At 42.5% G+C, this 15,429-nt stretch overlaps 1 long non-coding RNA gene across 1 annotated transcript; it reads right to left on the reverse strand.

Moving 5' to 3' along the window:
- Positions 1-1,295: 1,295 nt before the first annotated feature.
- LOC144690343 (uncharacterized) lies at positions 1,296-12,009 on the reverse strand. Its single transcript, XR_013578866.1, has 3 exons — positions 11,883-12,009; positions 6,660-6,809; positions 1,296-1,752 (listed from the first exon to the last, which is right to left on the reverse strand). It is a non-coding gene; the product is annotated as an uncharacterized LOC144690343 (long non-coding RNA).
- Between the last annotated feature and the right edge of the window lie 3,420 nt (positions 12,010-15,429).

Below are 15,429 nucleotides of genomic sequence, written 5' to 3' on the forward strand. Positions count from 1 at the left end.
TGTGGCAGACATTAATCATTGAGATTCATAAAAGCAAATTCAAAATACTTGTTGACAACTGTGGAAAAAACCCTGATACAGCAAAACAAGTTGGCAAAATATCAACAACTCATGAGCAAGATGGAATGACTTGAGCTATTTTGATGAATACATTTGAGGCAGTCAACAAAATAAAACTTCACTTAAAAAGTGTAACTGAGATGCCAATTTAGTTTTTTTTAATTCTTTCATGGGATATGAGCTTTGCTGGCTAGGCCAGTATTTATTGCTCATCCCTAATTGCCCTTGAGAAGACGGTGGTGAGCTGCCTTCTTGAACAGCTGCAGCCCATGTGGTATAGGTATACCCACAGTGCTGTTAGGGATGGACTTATGGGATTTTGACCAGCGACAGTGAAGGAACGGCGATATGCTGCCAAGTAAGGAAGGTGTGTGGCTTGGAGCGGAACTTGGAGATGGTGGTGTTCCCATGCATCTGCTGCCCTTATCCTTCTAGGTGGTAGTCGTCGTGGGCTTGGGTGCTGCCGTTGAAGGAGCCTTGGTGAGTTGCTGCAGTGCATCTTGTAGAAGGTACATGCTGCTGCCACTGTGTGTTGGTCATGGAGGGAGTGGGTGTTGAAGGTGGTGGATGGGGTTCCAATCAAGTGGACCGCTCTGTCCTGGATGGTGTCAAGCTTCTTGAGTGTTGTTGGAGCTGCATTTATCCAAGCAAGTGGAGAGTATTCCATCACACTCCTGACTTGTGCCTTGTAGATGGTGGAAAGGCTTTGGGGAGTCAGGAGGTGAGTTACTGTTCACAGAATTCCTAGCTTCTAACCTGCTCTTGTAGCCACAGTATTTATACAGCTTGTCCAATTCAGTTCAGTGGCAACTCCCAGGATGTTGGTACTGGTGGATTCAGCGGTGGTAATGCCATTGAATGTCAAGGGGAGGTGGTTGGATTCTCTCCTGTTGGAGTAGGCCATTATCTGGCACTTGTGTGACATGAATGTTACTTGCCACTTATCAGCCCATATTGTAATATTCTGCTTTTATCTAGTCTTTCTAGAAATAGCAGCAACATTTTATTTATTTAAATTTCAAACCAAGGTTACACTGACTAAAATAAATCACTATTTTTGATGCCCTCCTGAGAATTTCTGAACACATTTCTGCTAGATCATTCATACAAATTCACATTGCAATGTGTAGACCTCTGAAAGAAGACCTTGTGATGGTTTGTATTTGTGCAGGAATGAGTCTCACCTCACAATTGATGAACATTGAATAGTTGGTGGAGATTCCTGCAGAATTATTGTGGTTAACTCATTTTTATTTGAAATCATTTTACAATAATCATTTTCTTCTCTTGGTTCCATTACTCAACAGAGCTGCCAGAAGCCAAGATATTCCATATTTTGTTTTTAATTGATTAACTCTTGACAGTCAAAGGACTTTTTAATTTCTATCAATTGCACACACATCATTTGGCAATCAAAACAGAACATATTGGATCACAACAGCAAAATAACTTAAGACATACGTGACCTTAGCAAATTCAGCCTTAGTAATAAATGTTAACAGCTGGTTCGAATTTCATATTCAATTCCAACGGCTTGTTTCACAGCATCATATTTAGATTCCAGGATCTGATCTGAGTTTATCTAAGGCTCATGGGTGCCCTGCTGAGTCAGATGCTACCTTGAGTTCAAGGGCTGCTCTCTTCTGGCATTCAACTTCTTATGTTCCTATCTAATCAAGGCGATGATGAGATCTATAGCAGAGTGACATTAACAGACCCCAAACTGAGAATTAGTGAGCATGTTATTGGTGACAAAGAACTGTTTGATGATTCTTTGACTTCTAATGACTCCTATGATGGCGATTGGGAGGAAGCTAACAGCTTGGTAATTGCCAGGTTAGGTCCTTTTGTTTTGGATAGGACAAACCACATTGTTTGGCAGATCCCAATAGCTGGGACTGTGGGTGGGTTGCTAGTTCCAGTATTCAGGTCTTCAACATAGTGTTCAGTATGTTGATAGCATTTACTAACTTTGCTCTGTTTAGTGCACACAGATGCTTCTTCATGTTAAATGGAACTAACTGAATTAGTTGGACACTGGCAGCAATGAATCCCAAGGCCTTGGAAAGAGGCCAAGTAGGATCATCCACTCAAACTAAACTAAAGGTAGTTGCAAACATTTCAGCCTTGCCGCTTGCATAATTGCTGAGTACTACCCTCAATGGCAATGGGGATGTTCATGGTGCTTATTCCTCCCTTCAGTTGCCTAATTAATGACTGCCATTCTCAAGAACCCCTGATTGGTTGTTGGAGGGCTTAGTTCCAGATATACCACTGCTTTTGCTGTCTAACATGCAGGTAGCCCATAGGTTTATGCTTAATCTGTTTGACAATGAATATCAATAGGCTATTCCAGTAGGAAGGCATCACAGATAAGTCTAATTCTATGTTCACTGGGTAGCCACATGTGCACTCTATGATGGGCCAAATGAAGTAATGATGTCATCCAAGAATGGGAACCTTGAAAGAATTATCTTCTCCCTCTCCCAGCTTAGAGAACAAGAGGCAATTTTGATAACACAATGGTGGTGGTATGTTACAGATCATTCACTTTCACATGCATGCTGTAGCCTAGATCTATGGATAGTGATGGTAGAGGCTTCAAATTTCTTTCCATCACATAGCTGACCAGGAATCTCTCCCACTCTTACTGCCTGCCATTGGCACCTGTTGGAAGAATTTACAACCTGTTTGGCCATGTTATGAACGCAGCTTCCTTGGCCACCAAGTCCTGGGGTGGGACTCAAACCCCGAGCTTCTGAAAGGAACGCTACTCACTGCTTCCCATTCCTAATACTACAGTACAGATCAGTTAACTCCACACCAAGTGGGGATCAAACCTGCTGCAATCTAGATTGGTGTGGTGCAATATTAAACTAAGGAAGCTAAGGATTGTATAAAATTAAAGGAAAAGGATTATAAAATTGCCAGAAATAGCAGTAAACCTGAGGACTGGGAGCATTTTAGAATACAGCAAAGAAGGACCAAGAAACTGATAAAGGGAGAATAGAATATGAATGTAAACTATCAAAAAACATAAAAATGGATTGTAAAAGCTTCCATAGGTATGTAAAAAGGAAACGTTTGGCTAAGACAAATGTGGGTCTATTACAGGAGAGTCGGGATAATTTATAATGGGGAATAGAGAAATGGCAAATGATTACTTTGTGTCTGTCTTCACTGAGAAAGATACAAGAAATCTCTCAGAATTAGAGATCCAAGGGAATGAGGAATTGAAGGAAATTAGTATTAGTAAGAAGGTTGTATTGGAGAAATTAATGGGGTTGAAGGTGATAAGTTCTCAGGACCTGATAGTCCACATCCCAGAGTGTTGAAAGAGGTAACAAATGCTATCCCACTATTTAAGAAAGGAGGGAGAGAGAAAACAGGGAGCTACAGACCTGTTAGCCTTACATCAGTATTAGGGGAAATGCTGGAATCTGTTATAAAAGATGTGACAAATGGACACTTGGATAACAATGATCTAATTGGGCATAGACAACATGGATTTATGAATGGGAAATAATGCTTGACAAAGCCATTGGAGTTTTTTTTTTGAGGATGTTACTAACAGAATTGATAAAGGGGAGTCAGTGGAAGTTGTATACTTGGATTTTCAGAAGGCTTCCAATAAAGTTCCCCATAGGAGGTTGGTTAGCAAAATTAAAGCACACGGGATAGGAGGTAATATATTGGCACGGATGAAGGATTGGTTAACAGGCAGAAAACAAAGAGTAGGAATAAACAGGTCATTCTCACATTGGCAGGCAGTGACTAATGCCTCAGCTGTTCACAATATATATTAATGATTTGAATGTGGGGACCAAGTGTAATATTTCCAAGTTCGCGGATGACACAAAGCTAGGTGGGAATGTGTGTTGTGAAGAAGATGCAAAGCGACTTAAAAGGGATTTAGACAGACTCAGTGAGTGGGCAAGAACATGGCAGATGGAATATAATGTGGAAAAATGTGAGGTTATCCACATTGATAGGAGGAACAGATATAATGGTGAGACATTAGAAAGTGTAGATGTACAAAGGGACCTGGGTGTCATGGAAACATAGAAAATAGGAGCAGGACTAGGCCATTTGGCCCTTCAAGCCTGCTCCACTATTTATTATGAACATGGCTGATCATCCAACTCAATAGCCTGCTCCCGCTTTCTCCCCATATACCATGATCCCTTTTGCCCCAAGAGCTATATTCAACTCCTTCTTGAAAACATACAATGTTTTGACCTCAACTACTTTCTGGGGTATCGAATTCCACTGGCTCACCACTCTCTGGGTGAAGAAATTTCTCCTCATCTCATTCCTAAATGGCCTACCCCTTATCCTCAGACTGTGACCCCTGGTTCTGGACTCCCCCACTATCAGGAACATCCTTCCTGCATCTACCCTGTTTAGTCCTGTTAGAATCTTATAGGTTTCTATGAGATCCCCCCTCATTCTTCTGATCTCCAGCGAATATAATCCTAATCAACTCAATCTCTCCTCATATGTCAGTGCCGCCATCCCAGGAATCAGTCAGGTAAACCTTCGCTGCACTCCCTCTATAGCAAATACATCCTTCCTCAGATAAGGAGACCAAAACTGCACACAATGTTCCAAGTGTGGTCTTACCAAGGCCCTATACAATTGCAGCAAGACATCCCTGTTCCTGTACTCGAATCCTCTGGCTATGAAGGCCAACATACCATTTGCCTTCTTTACCGCCTGCTGCACCTGCATGCTTACCTTCAGCTTGTCCATAAGTCACTGAAAGCTAACATGCAGGTGCAGCAGGCAATTAGGAAGGCTAATGGGATGTTAGCCTTTTTCACAAGAGAATTTGAATACGGGAATAGCAAAGTCCTTGCTTCAATTGTATAGAACCTTGGTTAGACTGCACCTGGTGTACTGTGTGCAGTTTTGGTCACCTTGCATTAGGAAGGATATTATTGCCATTGAAGGAGTGCAACGAAGGTTCACCAGACTTGTTCCAAAGATGGCAGGACTATGAAGAGAGATTGGGGAAACTAGGCTTGTATTCTCTAGAATTTCAAAGAATGAGAGGTGATCTCACTGAAACTTACAAAACACTTAAAGGAATAGACAGGGTAGATGCAGGTAAGATGTTTCCCCTGGTTGGGGAGTCTAGAACCAGGGGACACAACTTCAAAATAAGGGGGATGCCACTTAGGACCGATATGAGGAGAATTTGTTTTACTCAAGAGTGTTGCTAACCTTTGAAATTGTCTACCCCAGAGGGCTGTGGTAGCTCAGTCTTTGAGAATGTTTAAAGCAGAGATTGACAGATTCCTAATTACCAATGCCATAAAGAGATATCAGGATAGTGTGGGGAAAAGGCATTGAAGTGGATGATCAGCCATGATTGTACTGAATGGCAGAGCAGACTCGATGGGATGAATGGCCTACTCCTGCTCCTATGTTCCTAAACTAGATGATGTATTCTTACTAAGCGATGAAAGCACCTCTTCAAAGTGAAATTAAACTTTTGTCTCAAAGCAACTAGTGTCTGAAATCCTGTACGGTGAAGGTTCTAATTAAGCAGATTTGAAACATGTCAGCAAAATGACTTATGCAGCACCTAGCTAAATTAATTTGGATTGGAACATCATTGTGTGCAGAGCTGACGTTTATTGGCTCATTAGATGATAATGTATGCTCCATGTGGTGGTGTTTTTTTCCGCTCCATGTGGTATTGGTTTCACAAATGAAGTGTGAAAGAACTGAATTTCTTCACTGTCGACCTCACTTACTAAAAGGTGGGAATGAACTTGTTTCAGCTGTGTGATTCCATTGAGAAGCTTTTCATTAGGTGGAACAAAGAAATAGCCAATCTCACAGCACTTACAATAATGAGAATTTAGCACTTCTTAAGTAACTTGTGATTCTGATAAGCATTTCCCCAAACTTCATTAAATCAGATGTGGAATGAACAATTTGCTAGGACTTATGACTAAGCAGCAAGTAATGAAGTTAACTTTTATGAACTTCAGGAAATTCTGGTATTTACAAGGCTTGATGAAAGGTAGGACGTTTTTGGTGATGGTGGATACCTTACAGCTGACAGAGAAGGAGGAAAGCATGGAATCACTTTATGAGCATAGTTGGCTCTATAACCACCACCAGAAAAACATAGAAGTGTAGAAGAAGTAGTTTAACTAAAGAGAAGCACCAAGTGAAGTTGTAGGTACAACTATGCAATCCATAATTGGGCATTTCCGATGTAAAGTAATAAGTTAAAATGTGCTTGTGAAATATTCATGTTGCAGCAAGCATTGCATTGAGAATTAAAATGGTGAGGTTATTCCAAAATACGTTATGAGATACTGTAATTATACACTGTTTCAGGCAAAGTTCCATGTTGGGAGTGCAATTGCGTAAAATTGAACTTTACAGGTGGAATTAATGAAGCCTACTGGAGGGGAATACATGGTAAGCAGGGCAGTTAAATCGTGCAGGTGGACTTAAATGGGAGTCCCAACAGTAGGAAAATGGGAGGAAATTAAGGGGAAGGAAACAAGGGAACAAAGCCGCTTGGAAGTGATGGAAAAGATTAAGCTCTTTGACAAAATTAAGTCAAATTTTCATACCTCTGAATCAAATTTTGTGCTGCCTTGCAAATTTAACAGGACACACATGGAGATCTAGTGCCTTCAGAAACCTGTCCTGAAGCTGGTGGTTTTCAGGTGCATCTCTGACCTTCAGTGGAAAAGCTGATCAGCCTTCAATTGCAGTGCTGTCTAGGAGGTAGGAGAGAGAGAATGAAAAGTTTAGTCAAATGAGAGGGCCAATTCTGAGGAGCAGAGGGGTGGAGCCTTTTAGGTTAGGGTCTGCTCTGAGGGACTAGAGCCTTGAAGGGAAAACTCAGCTCTGAGGAGCTGAAGGGTACAGTGAGATCAATCCATTCTAGTCAACCAGCAGTAAAGGATGTAAGTCTTAAAGATGGGAATCATCTACCCAGTGGGCTGCACCCACAAGCGCTGAAGGAAATGCACACAGGAAAACAACACCATGGTGCGCAGCTACCATGGCTGGTGCTATAGCAGGAAGTTCAAGCCACAACTGGGCAGGAGGCACTGCAAGTGCAGGTGGGATGGCAGTTGGGGGATGGCAGTGGCAGAGACAGAGGAAGAGTAGCAACATGACTGAGTCTTCAGGACCCAAATTAACTAGCTGCAAATGTCCGAGAGGCAGGTCCAGGGTGAGCTATGCACCATAATGCAGCGTGACCTGTGTCCAATGGGATTGGATTGCCACCTTATGCCAGAGGCACTCAGACTTACAACTGCCCTCAACTTTTATGCCTCCGGGTGCTTCCAAAGATCCGCTGGTGAGTGACATGTGGGATATCCCAGGCAGCAGCACGCCACTACTTAAGGGAGGTGACCACTGTGCTGTTTGAGGGTTGTGAGTTCACTGATACCGCACGGATCCAGAGAGCCAGACTGAGATGTCAGTAGGATTTGGGGCCATAACTGAATTTCCATGTGTGTAGGGTGTCAAGCATTGTACATGATGTGGCCATCAAAGCTCCATCAGATCAGTCTGCGTCATTCATCCACAGAAAGGGATACTATTCTGTCAATGTTCAACCAGTGTACAACCTCAGGAAATTAATTATGCAGGTTTGTGTGTGCTTTCCAGGGAGCAACAATGATGCATGTGTGCTTTGGTATTCCCAGGTACCCCTTTTGTTCCAGCCACATCTGCAGCTGCAGGGATGGATCCTCCGTGACGAGCTATCCTCTCCGGACTTGGCTAATGATGCCAGTCAGGTACCGTCCCATTGCCTGAGGGAGGGCAGTACATGGTAATCCGCAGGAGGTTTCCTTGCCCGTGTTTGACCTGATGCCATGAGACTTCACGGGGTCCATGTTGAAGACTCCCAGGGCAACTCTCTCCCGACTGTAAACCACTGTGCTGCCACCTCTGCTGGGCCTGACATGCCATTGGGACAAGACATACCTAGGGATAGTGATGGTGGAATCTGGGACATTATCTGTCAGGAATGATTCCATGGAGATGACTATGTCAGGCTGTTGCTTGACTAGTCTGTGAGACAGCTCTCCCAATTTTGGCACTAGCCCTCAGATGTTAGTAAGGAGGACTTTTCAGGGTTGACAGGGCTGAGATTGCTGTTGTCGTTTCCAGTGCCTATGTCGATGCCAGGTTGTCCGTTCGGTTTCATTCCTTTTTTGTGACTTTGTAGTAGTTTGTTGCAACTGAGTGGCTTGCTAGGCCATTTCAGAGGGCAGTTAAGTGTCAACACAGTGCTGTGGAATCACGTGTAGGCCAGACCGGGTAAGGACTGCAGGTTTTCTTTCCTAAAGGACATGATGAACCAGATGGGTTTTTACAACAATCGACAATGGTTTCATGGTCATCATCAGACTTTTAATACCAAATTCCATCTGCCGTGGTGGGATTTGAACCTGGGTCCCCAGAGCATTACCCTGGGTCTCTGGATTACTCGTCCAGTGACAATACCACCAAGCCATTGCTTTCTCAAGTAGTGAGAAGCAGCAATGAGCAGAGTCTTCAGACTTGCTGATCCAGAAGACACAGATACAATTGTGAACCATTCAGTCTTTGTCTTCTGGCCTCCTAAAAGTTGTCACACAGAGACACCTGAGGACTCCTACTCTTCTCACTGTCAGTGAAGACATAGGTTGTTCAATCATTCCACTTTGTTGCTCAGGAGTCATTTGATCTTTCTACCGTGCGAGATTACTGATAAAATAGAATCCAATTACACTCTTTCTATTAAATAATTATAATGAATAGTATCATGCACCAAGGCAGGAGAAAGTTTTCTAATTCTTCTCTAGAATGTAAAAGATTTTCTGAAGTTTATCTGGGTTGCAAGTATTTATCTGGGTTGCCTGCTCACAGTAATTTACTGTCACCATGTTCATATGGTGCAATGTGCAACATAATGAGGGCTGAGGCAGTCATTGAAATCAGTGTTATCATCTGCACAGTGTTATAAATAACCAATAGGATATTTTCCTGTCAAATTAACAATATTGCATGACGCTGATAAAGTAAAATGTGCACTCTCCGGTTTGTTTAATAGTTGCAGTGGGATCACTTAAAGGATGCACACAAACTAACACTGTATTATATTGTTGCTGCTCTTAATATTAATGACCCACGTTGCATATACATCAGATGATTATTGTAACCAGATGCCAACATTGGGTGTCATAAATTTACTAGTACCTTTCTGTGATTGGAGAATCGTGAAAGGGGGGAAATATACCATGCATGATTGAGGGGAGAGTTAAGTGGTGTTGGGGGTGGGGGTGGCGGTGGTGTGGAGAATAAGGGACCCAGGAAGAGGAGAAGCACCAGGGCCTATTATTTCTCTCCCTGGCCCTGTCTGTGCTTGTTGCTGATAGGGGGGAAGAGGGGCTGCAGAGGGGAGAGGCTGTAAAGGGGGTGAGCCTGCAGGGGGGCAGAGCTACAAAGGTGAGAGAGACTGTGAGGGAGAAAGAGGTTGCAAGGGATAGTGAACATTTTTAAACCTGTCAACAACAACAATTCTCAACTAATGAGGAGCCAGGAAAACTTGAAGTCACTGAGGTAATGAATTTCTTGCAAATGAATGTGGAGCTTAAGGCTGCATATGTTTTGGAGCTACTGTATGGGGAAAAATGGAATGGATGCTGCTTTAATGAACACTGTGTTAACTGGATAATTTAGTACAGAACAGTTTTATTTTGTAAGAAAGAGTTGCATTTATGTGTTATCAAAGCTCAAAGCATTTTACATACTATGAATTACTTGAGGTGCAGTGACTGTGTTGAAGACAAACATGCAATCATTTTGTATATACTAAGATCCCAGTTCGTGAAAATGCCCAGTTCGTGAAAATGATGAAGGATCCCCTGAAAACCAAAAAGTAACTCCCAAAAATGAAAAGTAGACCTCGAGAAAATCTCGAAGAGCCCTCAAAAAAAAAAATCATTTTGATCCCTGGGGCCGGTACATTCTGCTGCTCCTCCACAACTGGCCCTGTGGAAAATGCAAGATGGTGGTGACTAGAAATTGGTTGCTTCAGCAGAACCAACTCAATAGATCTTGACTGCCCTCCTTCACCTATTCTAGCATCGCATCCGCATGATGTGTTGTGCTCTCTGTTTAATTGCATCCCACATGTTAGCCTCTATGATGCTACTGGTCACTTGATCTGGCAGAATTGAGAACTATGGGTACTCAGTCTGCTCAGCTCATGTGCATGCTGCTGTATATAGAGTTAGAGGCCTCTCACCTGGGTGTCACTTGACACTCACCTTTCCAGACCTTTGAAGGTCATTGAATCATTTTCTGCATTGATGCACGTTCTTCTGGTTACTCCCTGGCTGCCACCTCCAGCCATGCCCCAGGTGCATTTCATCTTCCAAACATTAGGAACATGATACCTCCATCTGCCACTGCATCGAGAATTGTGGCTGGGGGCACCTGCCCATGCCAGTGCTGGCCCTTTGAGGTCTTTGCTGCTCCATCACATCAGTGGCTGCCATTTGCCTTTTCAAAGGGCCCTTGGTAACTATGTCCAGTCTACACCTGGCAACACTAATTGGGTGTTGAACCAGACCCCTGGCCAATCAGGCCATTTGCATGTGAAAAATGGGTCACATCACTGATACTGATGCAATGTGGTGTAGAGACACAGAAATGATCCAAGTATCGGGTTTCCAACCCCACATTGAAAATCCAACCCAACGTTTCAGGTTGGTGGCCTTTTGTCTGATGAACTGCAATGAACATAGGAAAACATACTAAAAACATCTAATTCATGCACTAAAAGCAAAACAGAAATAATGGCCAGATCTTCCGGTCAGTGGCAATCGATGGACCTCGATTAAAACTGCGGCCTTACATTTTTCTGATGGAACAGCTGGGACTTCCTCTCCTGGCCGCAGAAGCGATCTATCAGCTCAGGGATCCATGAGGAGGACTGGCAAGGCAAAGGATTGCCAGGGCCATACGCCATTTTGATGTCAACAGTGGAAGGAATTCCCATGAGGTCAACCAGCCTTACAGAGTCATAGTGAGTTTTTAAAAAGTTTTTGCCCCTTTAAAAACTATTTTTAGTCATTCAAAGACTTTAAATTTGTTTTTATATGTATTCTGAATGTATTGACATTATTACTGTTTACACAATACATGTAAACAGTATTGCCTGGACATTTTTCCCCTGTTTACATAATAAATACATTAGAAGTGGACACAGCTGAGGTAGATGCTAATCATTCAGATTTAGTTTAAATAAATTTTTAGGCCTTCCCAATGAAGCTCCTGCTGTTAATCACTGTCAAAAGAGGTCTATTTGTAGTCAATTGTTCAATTGTCTGGTGTTTGATCATGTGTGTCTGTTGATTTTTCTGTGTTGAGGTGTCAGCTGTGGCTCAGTTCATAGCACCCTCGCCTTTGAATCAGAGGGTTGTGGGTTCATGTCCCACTCCCGGAAAACCAAGAACTGTGATTGTACTCGAAAGAGTTGCAATCTGTGACTGTTGATAACTCGAAAGAGTTTAACTTTTCTGTGCTGTGTGCTGTTAGTCAAGCCATGGGTGCGGTTACAGAGAAAGAGAATGTCATCTCTGCATGTCTCTCAGGCACAAAACACCACAACGTGAAGAGGATAGACAATAGTTTAAATTTACTGGCTCCAGCATCTTTTGGTTCTTCACTAGGGAATCCAACCTGCCATGGGATTGATGGATTTTGGAGTTCAACAGCAGCTTGCTCATGACAGGTATAGACGGTCTTCCTTCAGCAACGATCCACAAGAAGGCGATACTCACCCATTGCCTCGGAGCTGAAGGCCAGCAAGTATTCAAGCAGCTCACAGAGGACTCGCCATGTTTGATATGGAAAAAAGTGCTCTTGAAAAATACTTCAGGCCAAAGAAAACTGTGATGATCAAATTATATACATTCCACCAAAGATGCCAGGGAAATGGTGAGCCTATGAAACAATATGTAGCAGCATTGCAGCAGTTGGCTTCCACATGCAAATTTGGCTCATCGCTGGAATTTAGAAGAGTGAGAAGTGGCTTGATTAATACATATAAGATCCTGAGGGGACTTAACAAGGTGGATGTGGAAAGGATTTTTCCCCCTGCGGGAGAATGTAGAACTAGGGATCATTGTTTAAAATAAGGGTTGCCCATTTGAGACTGAGATGAGGGGAAATGTTTTCTCTATGGGTCATGAGTCTTTGGAACTCTTTTCCTCAAAAGGCTACTTACACTCTTCAAGCTTATGATGACTCGAATAGTCCAGTTTTTGGAACAGTCACATTTCCAGTGTGGTATAGAAACGTCAACCGAGAAGTTCACGTTCTATATATCCAAAGGCAGAAGCGCTAAGGGATAAACCTGTTTGATAAGCTTGGTTACAAGCTTGAAGACCCCATTGGAATATACATTAATGTGATCAATGGCATTGACTATGTACAAGAGTATCTTTTATTTCCTAGATTTGGGGAGGATAAGGGGTACTGTCATGCTGCTCACATTGACACATTCAGTTTGGCCAGTTTCAGAAAATTTGACATGGTTGCAGTTTATGGTCCATGATGAAATGTCATTGAACAAAATAACTCCTCCTGACGATTAGTGAACTTAGTTATTGCAAAATGTCGACCTTAAGGAGATAAACAGAGCAAATATTCCAGATAAGTATCTACTTGTTACAATCCAAAAACTACCAGCATCTTTTCATAACTCCAGTCTTCATAAAGACTTCAACATGTGACAGACCTAACTTCAGACACCACTAGCAGAGCAAAGGCAATGTCTTACAGCTTTTATTACTTGTAAAGATGTGTTTCAGTATTGCAGATTTCCCTTTAGGCTAAGTTCAGTGCCTGACACATTCCAGAAGATTGTTTCTTCTGTTGTGTCAGACACTGAGGCTATGCTTAACCTACTTGATGACATTGTTGTCCATGAAAGAGACAAAGCAGAACATGATCAGCAGTTATAAATAGTTCTCACTCAACTTGCAAAACACAATTTGATGCTTAACAAGGACAAATGCACATTCACAGCACCTGAGATTGATTTTCTGGGGTACAGAGTGACAGTAACTGGAATAAAGCCTACACATGACAACTTCAAAGCTAGTTATGCAGCCCTGCCCTCATCTAAGGTGAAAGCTGGCATCGTTCCTCAGCACGACCAACTTTTGTCACAAATTTGATCCTACATAGGCAGAGATCGCGGACCCTCTTCCAAAGCTACTGAACAAAGATGTACAATGGGAGTGGACAATCACAGCAAGAAGTGTTTGACACATTAAAGATGAAGATAGCATCTCTGCAAGGCCTCACCCATTTCAATTCACATGCAGAAACATATGGCACAACAGATACACCAGGAAATGTTCTGTCACAGTGCATTAAAGAAAGCGAATGACTAATTGCTTCTGTGTCACTGTCACCGGGTCAAAATCCAGGAATTCTCTACCTAACAGCATAGTGGGTGTACCTACACCACAGGACTGCAGCTGTTCAAGAAGGCAGCTCACCACCACTTTCTCAAGGGCAACTAGGGATGGGCAATGAATAGTGGCCCAACCAACAAAGCCCACATCCCATGAATGAAAAAAAAACACCTGCTGTCAGAAACTGAATGTAAATATTGTATTGGAGAGCAGGAAACACTAGTCTGCATCTACCTATGCTTGTGAACATTGGCACATGTATCCCTACAGTAGAAAGTTTCTTCTCTGCACCAATCACCAAGTGCTAACTACTTGTTAGCCACGTCAGGATCTGGTTATCGACCTCTATGCATCTAAATATGATCGGATCGTCTTCATTAGTACAACCTCGAGGTTGAGTATCTTGCAGGTTCACATATACAAGTAGCTGACATTCTTAGCCGCATGACTATCGCAGACACCATTAGCAATAGTGAAGCAATTTGCGACATTGAAGACTACGTGATCACCATGATTTCACTCGCGACTGTAAATCATGTTACACTAGAGGAGTTTAAAGTTGAATTAACAATAGGCCAGGTGCTGCAGAAAGTAAGCCAGCACCTAAAATCATGTAGCTTCGCGAAATTGAAGAACTGACCCCGTACATCAGAGTATGCAATGAGCTTGCATTGTTTGAGGCCAACTGTATCACATGTGGAACTCAAGAGGTTATCCCAAAAGTGCTACAGCAATATGTATTGCATCTTCCCATGAAGGATATCTGGGTATTGTTACAATAAAATAACGATCCTGTGAAGCAGTCTAGTTGCCAGCAATAGATCACTACATAGAGTTAATTAGAAACTGTGCAGCTTGTACACTGAGAAATCTGTTAAACTGCATCCCCGCACCTCTACAGCCAACCCCATGACCAACAAAACCATGACAAAACTCCAAGTTGATATTTTTGAAGAAGTGCAAGCAAGCCCTAGCAGTCGACGTTTTCTTGCTTGTTGTTCATGATCTATACTGCACATGGCCAGAAATCGCTCCAACAAATTCCATAACCACCACTTCAGTCATTGACATTTTAGACAAGTTGTTTATAAAATGGGGTTTGCTGGACACTATCTCTGTGGACTATGGTTTGTTTCCAGTCAGTTCACAGAATCACAGAATGGTTGCAGCACAGAGAGATGTCAATCGGCCCATCATGTCTGCACTGTCTCTCTGAATGAGCAACTGACTTAGTGCCATTCTCCCTCCATCTCCCCATAACCCTGCACATTCTTCCTTTTCAGATAACAACAATATGTTGTATTTTGCCTCGTTTGAACCTGTCTCCACCACATTCTCAGGCACTGCATTCAAGACCTTAGCCACTCGCTGCATGAAAACGTTTTTTTCTCGTATTGCTTTTGCTTCTTTTTCCAATTACTTTAAATCTGTGCCTTCTTGTTCTCTATCCTTTCACAAGTGGGAACAGTTTCTCCCTATCTATTCTGTCCAGACCCCACATGAATACCTCTATCAAAACTCCTCTCAGCCTTCTTTTCTCGAAGAAAAACGGACTTAACTTCTCCTCCAATCTATCTTCATAACTGAAGTTCTTCATCTCTGAAACCATTCTCATGAATCTTTTCTGAACTCTCTCCACTGCCTTCACATCCTTCCTAAAGTGCAACATCCAGAATTGGAAAAAATGTTCCAGCTGAGGCCAAACCAGTGTCTTACACAAGTTCAACATAATTTCCCTGTTCTTGTACTCTGTGTTCTATTAATAAGATGGTCCAAGCAAGCTACAGAATTCATCATCTTCTGACGTCATAATACAACTCACAATCAAGTGGTGGAAAGTTTGAGAGCTGGCATGTGGGAGGGGGAAGCGATTGAGCAATCTATTCATATCATCTCGCTTATC

Source organism: Cetorhinus maximus, chromosome 2 (assembly GCF_964194155.1).
Source record: "Cetorhinus maximus chromosome 2, sCetMax3.hap1.1, whole genome shotgun sequence".
NCBI lineage: Eukaryota > Metazoa > Chordata > Chondrichthyes > Lamniformes > Cetorhinidae > Cetorhinus > Cetorhinus maximus.